The sequence below is a fragment of the Morone saxatilis genome, unplaced genomic scaffold, assembly GCF_004916995.1.
Source record: "Morone saxatilis isolate NCDOM2014 unplaced genomic scaffold, NCSU_SB_2.0 Contig18, whole genome shotgun sequence".
Taxonomy (NCBI): domain Eukaryota; kingdom Metazoa; phylum Chordata; class Actinopteri; family Moronidae; genus Morone; species Morone saxatilis.
The window spans coordinates 10,274,100-10,284,294 of record NW_023339740.1 but is presented as its reverse complement, the minus strand read 5'-3'; positions in this window follow the sequence as shown (position 1 = coordinate 10,284,294).

Genomic DNA, 10,195 nt, shown 5'->3' with positions numbered 1-10,195 from the left:
ATATGTCACAAATGTATGCACAAAAGCATGCCAGTCATACACTGAATGCGTGTGTTACTGTATGTAATGTAAGAATTTACACATTTCCTCGTCCTACTTTGTCATGCATGTAAACACACACAAATGCACACACACTCTCGGCATCAGAGAGCTGCAGAAATCCAGCCCCTCGTTTGTGGCCCCTTTCTTTCTATTTTAATCACTGGAAGCTTTCAGAAGGCTAAGTCGGTCTTTCTTCTCTCTCCTATCCCTTGTAGACTTCTACTGTCTGCACCCGGCTTTCTCATTTCCTTTCTTCAACAATTGTCTTCCGGCAGACTGCCCAGTCTTTGACTAATATCAAAGGGAGATACAGCAGAGAGGGGGCTTCCCTGCAGAGGTCCATGCCAAACAGCAGGCCTGTGAAGGGTGCTGCTATACCTACACATTAGGCCTAAGGAATGTAGGGTTACACCCTCTGGACTACATTTTACATCTGGAGTTGGAAGATGTATAGAATATGAAACCCAAGACCTGCTGCTGCAAGAAGCGAGGCTCATCACATGAGACATTCCTTGAGAAAAAAGATTGACAGGCAATCGTTTATTTCTGTCGGCTGAAGGCCAGAGAATGAGCGAGGTGGTTTAGACAAGCAGCTCACAGTTGGTCTCAACCTCTGTCTGTTTGTTCGTTTAAATTCCAGAAATTACATGAGAGCATATGGATATTTTCCTCACAAGTAGAAAAAGGCAGAATATATATATATGCAGGTGAAGTTGCAGCTGGAAATATGAAACTTAAGCCTCAGCCTCTCTCTCTTTCTGACTCTCTCGGTATCTGCGGTTTCCCACTTTGCAGAAACTGCAGTCTCTTGAGCATTCCTCACATGTTTTTCTTTCACAGAAAGAAAGCAATGCTAATTTGTCTTTCACCCTGAACCACAAAAATATGTAGGTGACATCTTTGAAAACGTGGTACATTATTCCATTCCCTGTTTCTCCTCTTTGTTTCATTCTCTTGTTTTAAGTCATTATTTCTTTTAGAGTTGTTTTAGAGATGTGTTTCTGGAAACCTGGTGGATCTAAGTGCAATATTCACTTTCCATTTAGGTCTGTTTTTGGTCTCTACCAATTCTAAAGAAAAATATCTTGTTCTTTAGTTACTAAACGCTTGATCGCTCACCTGCTCATTGCAAATTATGTCTTATTGCCGTTTAGTGCAGAGAACAGTGCACAACCAACAACACCTTTCACATTACCAGTAGTCATTTGATTCATATAAAATATTGATTAAAACAGCTTTAAGAATTTTAAAAATCTGTTAGTAATCTATCAGCCAGTACACACAAACACATAACATGAATACACATTTTTGATAAGGACCCTTTAAATTTTAATTGTGATCAAGAACCGGGTCATTTTACAGTTGAAAAATAATCTTGTCAGTGCTCTCTGGGGAATACACTATGTAATGATATTATTGTTTCTAAGTGCACTCAAACATATCTTTGTCAATTTATTTATTTACGATAAAATATCTTTAATAAGCAAAAAATTTACAATAAAAGTGTGCCAGCCTATGTATCCATCAGTGACACAGATTTACAAGAAAGAGATGATCTACTTTTGTTTTCGTTTCATTCATCGTCAAGAACCAGACCAGTCCAGGCTGTCTCCGTAGCAGAAGCGTGACGATGAAGCTGAGGGCGGAGAGAGGATGAAAGCAGGCCACAGCGGGCTGACACTCAGTTTTGATCCCTCCTTCATGAAAACCAGATGGGCTGTCCATCTAAACCAACAGAGAGACGGTGGAGGGGGTGGAGGGGGCTGCGCTGTGCTCTGTGAGTCAGTGAATATGGAGATTTGATAGGGTGTGCTTAAAAATGCAGACATAAACAGACATAGGTACACAGAACCAGACAAAACTAGACGAAGAAATGTACACAGAGATAGAGAGTTTCCGGAGATACTGCTAAAGCCAGGAAGTTTGGAGCATACACCCACACGGGTTCATTAAGCAATCAAATAAACATTCACATGTACTGCAGTTTCTTAAGCATAGACATAAACACATACATTCACACTTCACACGCAAAAGCACAGCAGGATGAGACCCTGAACGCTCCGTCTTCCCTTCCTCCCTCCGTGTCTAATTCCTTTCCAGTGAGTGGGAGACCCCTAAGGCGAGTCTGCAGGACCCCTTCAGTGATTTACTTTCAAACCAACACTCGCCCACATAACCTCCCATGTACACTGAGACTCAGCAGCCTACAGTCTTGAAGGTTTACAAAGCATGACTCACAGTGAGTGTACAGACTATTATCGTCATTAAAGGATGGCAAAACACCAACTCTCCTCTTGGCAATCTACCCCCTGTATCACTCCTTGGATCAATTACCTGACTCCATTTGTTCTCCAAGCCTATATTCATTAACTTTATGTGTCGCGGGCTGTTTTCATTTAGCACAAGTGGAGTGAAGAGCAATCTCAGCATTGATAATTTATCGAGGTTATCCAACTCTTGGATGAGACCCAAACACTTTCAGCATGTCTCAGTGATATTATTATGAAGTGCACTGTCTCAGTGACGAATGTCTGAATAGCTTTTGGCTGTAATCACTCTTGTCTTGATGGGACAAGATGAAAGGTAGAAAGAGAAGACAAAGCACTTGTCTGTCTCTCCCTTGTTTCGCTTTCCCAGGGAGGGCGACCTTATCAGTGTCTGGAGATCTGCTGCTGTGACTGTGACATCATTTCCTGCCCGACCCTGGCCTGTCAAGATTAGGGGCCCAGCCTTGGTATTTAGACATTTGGTTGTTCTTTCAACAAATAGTCGATATCTGTCTACACCACAGATGTGTTTCTGTGTGCGGTATTTCTAGGTCTTTTAAGAGAGGATTTAAGACATGTTTTGAGCAGTGTGTCACTCTGTTTGGTACAAAAGAGAAAATAAGGGTCTTGTGAAGAATAGATGTAATTCAATGACATTCCAGCAGGGTCAGTGGAGCATATGTGTGCATGTGCACGCATGTGTGCTTGTCTTTCATTGTTCATTCAGGTGCCGTCAAGTGATACATTGTGACATTAAAAGTCTGTTTACCTTGTAATTGTAAATCCATCAGTCTATCGAGTTCTACATAACACGCTCCATTTTTATGGCTAATAAAAGACAGGACAGAAATGCTTTCAACACTTTAAATTGCTTTCCATCTGTCCCACTTTAACAGCTTTGTTCCCACTGAGATTTTATAATGAGACATCACATTTTAATAAAACGAGAAGGTCTCACTGGGACACAAATAGACCCTTTTGTCAGTGTAGTAAGCTCTCATTTTTATAGACATCTTACTTCTTGCAAAATGATGAGAAAGAAAACAATAGACGTAAAAGACTTAAATGCTAAGAAATATTGTTAAAAAAAAATCTTTTGAAATATAGCTATTCATTCATTGTACAAAAATAATGGCTAGTGTAATTAACACAATTATGGTTAAAAAAAAATGAGCAAAGCGTCCTGCCAAAGGGCTGTAATACAGTATGTGTGACCAGTATGGTAAGATTCATTATAATCCTCTGTTGATACCTATAATGCAGCTGCTACATACTCTCCACATCCCAGATGATACTGTCCTCATGTTATTGTATCACAAAATCCTGTTTATAGCAGATCCACAATATGAACTTCAATCCCTTTTGGAAAACAATGTGCTTTGCCAATGAATTCCTCTCAGCTGCAATATAGCCTGAATCTATCTGTGTGGGAGCTTAGTACATCAAATGCTGAGGATAATGGACCATGCATGCTCTGCAGGAGAGGAATGATACATTAAAGACTTCCTAAACTGGAAACATATTTACCATAGCTGAAAAGAACAAAGCATATTTGTTCCATAGGCTTTGACTGGACATTCAAGTGGGTAATCATATGTCTATTTGAGGTTGAGTGATCAGTTTACATAGTTCGTATAGTTTATAGTTATTGATGACTGCACAATGAGTAATTGTGTCCCCAGAAACAGTATGTAAAATGAGTTCAAAGACTTTTCCATTTCTGTGTAATATGCAAGCTTTTGGTCAGCAGAATGAAGTAAGAATTTAGATACAATATTGATTGTTATCATATCTGAAACAGTCCTGCTGCATGGTAGACCCACTAAGCAGTTCCACTTGTTTTGGTTGGTCCCTTTTTCTGTCCTGATGTGTTTTCCTGAGAGCCACAGCGCTGAGAGGCTTTAACCTCAGCTGGTTACTGCTGAGTGCTGGTCCAGTTTAGGAAGCAGGTGTTAAATTCACAACAGTGGACAAGGCAGAGAAAAAAATGGCTGCAAGCTGAGGCACAAGAATGTGGGAAGCTTCAGACTTTGGCTTGAAACTTTTTTTCCCCCTTTTTTAAGAAGTGATTTCAAATAAAACAAGATTTAAAGTTTAGAGCCACGCTATAAGCCTCGCGAGGAGGTAATGCTCATTACACTTAAACACAATTCCTACAATAGATGGATGGAAAATGAACTTCACTGTTAATGGGTTCTTACCACCAGTGGGGCAAAAGGAAGGAAAGCAATGAAATGTAATTTTAGTACACGCGAGACTCATGTTGTCAGATCCAGCTATACACTGTCATGCTGGACTCACATACATCAGTCTATTGCTGCATTCACACAAAGTCGTCAAAATGGAAAGAACAGAAAAACCTCCTGTTATTCTGAAAGATTGTTAGCCCTATTGCTAGCTTTATCATCATAACATTTAAAATGCCTAAATTAGCAACTTTTGATGTGTTACATATTTGGGGTGGCTTAACTGAAACCAGATTTTTTAAAAACCTGATATCTCCGACTTGGAATTACAACCAGGAGGCTGATGTATTAAGTAATTACCCTCTGAACAACAACCTCTGCTGTTCTAGCTATTGTTTGAGTTGAATGTCAATATATTTCATGCTGGACCAACAGACTGACCCACCTTGCCATCTTACAATGGTGCTGATGGAGCTAAAAGTGATTCAAAAGGTATTAGCTTTTCCAGTCATGGAAATTTATACCTGGAAATGTATTAAAATTACCAAATATCCTGAAAATAATCTACGTTGTCCGATAAAATTTTTATTGTATTTTAGCCCCTCACTCAGATCGCCTAAATAACCCCAGGTGCGTATAGTGTTTGAAACTCGACTGTTGGTAGGATAAGCTGCATGGTATGACACTTCAAACAGGGTTTGCCAGACGCGAAGCAGAACGGTGCTGCAAGGAACTTTTTGGCATAGTCTATTTTTTCCAAAGTGGCAAAGTGGAAATACTATAGACAGTCATATCTACATGCATTCACCCTATTAATGATCAAATTTACATTTGTTATTGTGGTTGATAAATAGCCTACATGCACAACTGTATGTGCAACACTTTCACATAATGAATTTTCTGTCAAATAATATAAATTCTACTTCTACTAACTGTTACTTATGATCTGTCACCACATTAATGTTACTGTTAGAGGAAAACTTTAGTAAACTGTAGTCAATCTGTGGTGACTGCAGTTCTGGTGACAACAGCCAAGTGTGCCATGAAGGCAAGCTAATGTGGAGCTTCCCAAAAACGCTGACCACTTCTTCATGAACTCCACATCATTAAAGAAGGAGGAATAAAACTGGGGTTAAATGTATAAATATTAGACCTACCGGTAAATTATAATACCTGTACTGTTAAGAAAAAACTGGAAAAGGTCCTGGAAAGGTCATGGTAAAGGATTTCTTAAAAAGAGTGGAAACCCGGGAAGGTAATGACTATTAGTTGTCAATGTAAACTTCATCTAAAGTGACAAGGTGCACACAGCACATTGTACCTGTGCTGCTAAGCAACAGCTCATTCTACTGTAATAATCCCATAAGCCTTCAAGTCTTTCTCACTGATACACAGCAAAGCTTCTTTGGGAAGTCACTGGACTGAAGTAGTCATTAGGACACCCGGGACGACTACACCAAGACGGTATTTAATGGTTAACTCTCAACTCTACTTGCTTGTGTAAGCAAAGCTGTCGCCACAATGATGTTTTGGGAGAATGGTATATGAAAACAACGCCTACTGCCGGGCCATGGGAAACAGGGAGACCCAAACATGCAGCTGAGTCAGAGATAGACTCCTGCACACAGAGACAATGTTGTTTCAGGTGAAAGGGAGGACAACAGGTGTGTGTGTGTGTGTGTGAGAGAGAGAGAGAAAGAGAGAGGTAAAAGAGCAACTTGGAGGAGATATCTTCATGCTATCCTCCTCCTAACACCAGACAAGAGCTAACAGTGGAATACTGAGATTGTAAAGTTCAGTTCTCACACATAAACAGAGGAAACCGTCCAGTAGACGACAACCAAAAGCTTAATTTCAAAAGGCCTCTTTTCAGATGAAGGGGAATGCATAGTGGTCAGCTTTATGGTATGATCCACAAAGCTTGTGAGTAAACAGGAGTGTTAATTTTGTTGGGAAAGCCCGAGACAATAAGACAACACTATGTGGGCTTTATTAAAATACCACTGAGTCACCACAAGTCTGTATAAATCTGTCAACTATCCCCACCCATCTTTTCCCCGTCTTTCCCAGTATCTGTCTCATCAACTGTCTCCTGGGATCATTTGTCTCTGACCGCCCTCTGAACTGCTTTGCCTTCTCTAACACTGATGCTCTTCTGTGTCAGCTATTTCCTTTTTTTCTCCCTTTTCCCCTAAAGGTGTCTTGGCTTCTTGCATTAACTTCTCAGGAACTGCTCTCCCTTCTTTTCACACTAATTTCTTATCCCAGCTGAACTCGCTGTTTTAGTTCTTTTGTCTCTGCTCTTCTCACCCTCTTCTCCTCCCTTTTTTACAGTAAGCAGTTCATAAGCAGCTGTTGGTAAATTGCAGCCCTGGAGTAGAGCTAATCAGTCGGATTTATCACTTGGTAACTGGAACTAGAACTGGACAAATATGATAATCCTTTACTGACACACTGAGCATGAAAAGTCATATGTGCATCATTACTTTCTGCATCGTACAATGTTTCTATATATTTTTTTTTTGTCAATTCTGTTTTTTTTGTACTCCAAAACACATATTTCTACTTTAATTCTTGTCCCAAATCATTTATTTCCTTGAGCACATTCTTCCTTTTTTCCCCTTCTTGTCCTCTTTGATACTATTCCTATTTCGTTGAGGCGTGTCTGCTTACAAACCACTGTGTTTCGGATACGCTGTGCCTGCTTCTCTTGCTTTGTTAGGGTTGAGGTTGTGGGTGCAGCAGATGTTTTGGCTAACCATAAAACCACGCCACACAGCGGTGGGTTGACAGTCTACAGGACCAACCCAGTGAACAACAGGAGCAAGATTTACTGTTCCTGTGATTTGGATCTGGGAATGAAAGGCAATGGTAAGGGACTGTACAAGAAATTACTAGGAGAGGGAGGAGGTCAGAAGAGGGAGGACATTGAGAGTGTTTTGGGGGGGGTGATATTTGTATTTTTTTAATTCTAAATGTATATTTAATTTCATCCTTACTTTGTAAAATATTTGCATACATGTTCACTTTATCATATTGTCATATGCTGAGGACAACAATTATGTCTCTGTATCAGTGTTATATTAATAAATACACTGATGGTGCACATTAGATGTTTCATTAAGACATTAAGGCTTACATTTGGGTATATGATTAAACAAGTTAAACCAATTAAACACTGTTAGATTATGTTAACATGTGTGGAGGGTGTTGCTGCCTTTTTCAAGTCAAGACAAAGGTTCATTTTTTTAAGTGAAACAAGGTTCATCCCTCCCTTTGTCACACAAATATTTTTTTGTTTTTACAGTTCCTAAAGTGAGACCGATAAAAACTACATATTAAAACTACATTGTTAACACAGAATATGATGAGAATATACACATACATACTTGGACCATACTTGGACATACTCACACTGAACACACCCTGTCTTATATGGGCTGAACTTGCAGTGTAAGTGTTTGACCACTAGGTGTCATGTTTCATCAACTGTCACACTGTGTTGTGACTGCAATTCGAGAAGAGGTCTCTGCCTCTCAACAAGACCACAGACAAAGAAGGCTGTACATGCTCTCAGCACTCTGTTTGGCATCCACATATCATCTTGTGACTTCAAAGCATCCAAAATAAAAAAGACTTGAACGTGCAGTTCAAGTGCAAAAGCAGCCTCTCCTAAAAAGGACAAGATGATCCACTGAAAGGAACCTTAACCAAACAGAGACTAATGATAAGTGTTTTCCTTCCTGCTGCCAGGTGAAGGCAGTCATTTCCACTGGCAGGATAAATTGATCCAGATGGCATGTGGACTCATCGTTAAGAGCATTATGACCCTGTCCTCACCTGCCTCCTTCTTAGGTATTATTATTATCACAACACCAGAAAACATCTGGCTGGCAGAGCGGTGTGATGCAGAGTTCACATATACGGGCATACTTCAAGGTTTTTACATCTGTCTTTAAAGACAGATGGTTTCCTGGTTTGATGAGATGGTTTCTGGCTTTAAATTTGGAATAACTCTAACTTCCCTAGTGATAGCAGCAGTAACTCATTACTAGTAATAATATTAAAGTAATAATATTACTTTTCCCAGTAACTAATAGTGTAACTAATTACTAATACATTTCAGTAATAATATTACAGTTACTCCTCCAAAAAATAATTATTTACAATATTTACTATTGTTGTCACCCTCTACTGATTTGATCAATCACATCCTTGGATTCATTTTTGTAATCATGGAGAAAACTAGTTTGGAAGATGGAAACATTACTTTGACTTTAACAAAACAAACTGGATCGTCGGAAGTCTGAATTTTGGGGAAAAGGGACACAATTACCAATTTTGTGGGGAGTAGCAGAAAAGTAATATAACTAGTAGTGTAACTAATTACTGTTGTCTGGGATTAAAAAGTAAAGTAATACTTAGTAGTACTTTTTAAAAGAGTAATGAGTAATACATTATATTTTTTGAGTAACTAGCTACTGATTATTAGTGTCATATTATTGATCATTGTCATATAAAAACAGTTGGATGCAAATAGAAATTATAGCTACTGTGTTAAAGTGATACAGTATTTCAGCTCAACAATAAAATAAAAATTTAATAAGTTCTGTAGGTATAAATACATCACACACACAGACAGAGTCCAACCAACAAGGTGTGTCTGAAGCATTGTGGTCTGAAATCAACCATCTGTGTGTATGTGAGAGAGAGAGAGAGAGAGAGAGTGTGTGTGTGTGTGTGTGTGTGGATTCTCTAGTGTGCAGCTGTTTAAGCAATCGACCTGACAGGGACATTAGTAGCAAAGAGCCTAGTCTTTAAGCACATGTTTACCTACGTGCACACACACACACACACACACACACCTATACACAAACACACAAAGGATGTGTTATTAACAGTGCACACAAGATACAAGCAACTCATGTTAAGTAGCTTCACGATTCTGCAGTCAACAAACATTATGCAGCATAGATTTAACCTTTTGACATAATGATTGAAAGCTCAATTCACAAAATGTCAAGAAGTCAAGAACAACCGCCTACAGGAGAACGGGTGCTAAAGGTTTTTAAAGATGTGTAATTTTATCACTTCATTTATCCAAACATTTTCTGACACTGCTGGAAGTAAGTCTGAATTAAAGTTTAGTTGTCATCACACACCGTTACTTAACAATTTTCATCAGTCTTTCTGGATTTTAAATGTCGACAAGTCTGATAACAAGTTTCAAACAACGATGAGTGTGTGTTTGTGCATTTGTGTTCTTTGATGGCTTCACTGACACACCTTTCTGTCTGTGTTTGCTCAGGATTGTGAGGCTTTCCGTTCTAGGAAACATTAAAAGCTTTTATGTGGGAAATGTGACTCTGCATCTGCTGGAAATGGAAAAAAAGCAACAACTAATAATAGAAAAGCTGGGATTAATATAGCAAATACCTCAAAACTAAAGCAAAATACACACTGCAGAGGGTTATATTCATCCAAGGGACAGGCAGAGCTCCAGATTTTGTATTCATGATTTTTTTTAAAGTATTAGTTAGAATCATTGTACTGTTTTGCTCCATGAAGAACTTTGGAATATTTTGTTGAAGGCACTTTAGCAAAACGTTTAACCCCTGTGCACAGACATAAACACTATTTCAAGTGAGGAAGAAAATTCACATTTTACATACTACAACCAAAGGACATGTGGCAGCCGAC